This window comes from Macrobrachium rosenbergii, chromosome 43 (assembly GCF_040412425.1).
Source record: "Macrobrachium rosenbergii isolate ZJJX-2024 chromosome 43, ASM4041242v1, whole genome shotgun sequence".
NCBI classification, from domain to species: Eukaryota; Metazoa; Arthropoda; class Malacostraca; order Decapoda; family Palaemonidae; genus Macrobrachium; species Macrobrachium rosenbergii.
In genome coordinates, this window is record NC_089783.1 from 46,192,750 (window position 1) to 46,194,124 (window position 1,375).

The following is a 1,375-nucleotide window of genomic DNA, read 5'->3' on the forward strand; positions in this document are numbered from 1 at the left end:
AAGCTCCCAGGGGTTCCTCGTTCAGGTTAACAAGATATTCACGATAACAACAAAGGAAAAACAACTTCCCTCTTTCGATTTCGTTAAGTCAGTCCATCAAAATTAAATGCGTTCCTTTTCAGAGATTCTCTCGACAGTAAATACTACCATTCGGTTTGTTTATCTCTTCCCTGACCTCGTTTCGAGATGCCATCCGTCATAGTCATGGTTTTGCTCGTTCACTCTACCCCTCATTCCTCCTTTCGTTTCTTTTTCTCCTCCTCCTCCTCCTCCTCCTCCTCCTCCTCCTCCTCTTCCACTGCTGATACCGTGCTTTACTCCTTTCTTCTTGGCAGAGAGCCGGTGTAACTGACTCGGCAGCCACACCAGTCGAAATGGAATATTTCCTGGAATAATGCCATTCTGAAAGTAGTAAACTAGACGCCCTCACGTGATTCTGAAATACGAAGAAATTCGTATGATCGTGTTTTTTACTCACTGGTCTTTTAAAATTCTTTCCTTTCATTTCGGCAGACGGAACTAATGTTTACTATAGAGTTTTTAATGGCAGACAGACCTAATGTTTACTATGGAGTTATTAATGTTATTAATGTATTTTTTAGTATTCAGAAAATCTCAGAGTAGCCTCGTCTGCGTTTCAGGAGTCGTTCTTAATTTGTTTCCACACAAACACAGCGCCTGAGGATCTAAAACTGAATTGTTGACAGTTGCAAAGTGTTTTATATACAGAATATATATATATGTGTGTGTGTATACATATTTATATATATATGCAAATTTCGTTGAATTCTATGGCTTTTTGATTGTTGATCAGCTTCTTATTAGTTTCACAAATAGAACCGAGAGTTAATCTTCGTTTTTTCGTCCATAAACTGAATTTGGAAGAACGGAGAAGATTTAGAAAATATTCTGAAACTAATAAGAAGTTGACCAACAATCAAAAAGCCATAGAATTCAACGAAATTTGCATGCAAGAAAACTTTGCCTGAAAGCATATGCGTATATATATGTATATATATATATATATATATATATATATATATATATATATATATATATATATATATATATATATATATATATATATATATATATATATATATATATATATATATATATATATATATATATATATATATATATATATATATATATATATATATATATATATATATATATATAAATATATATACAGTATATATGTATATATATGTATATGTATATATATAATACATATATATATATATATACATACATATATATACTGTATATATAAATCGACAAAATATTAAAAAAGGCTAAAACATTTATCTCATGTATAATTATGACCGCCATGACCACCAGGTATAATTAAGCTGCCTTATAAATGCATGTT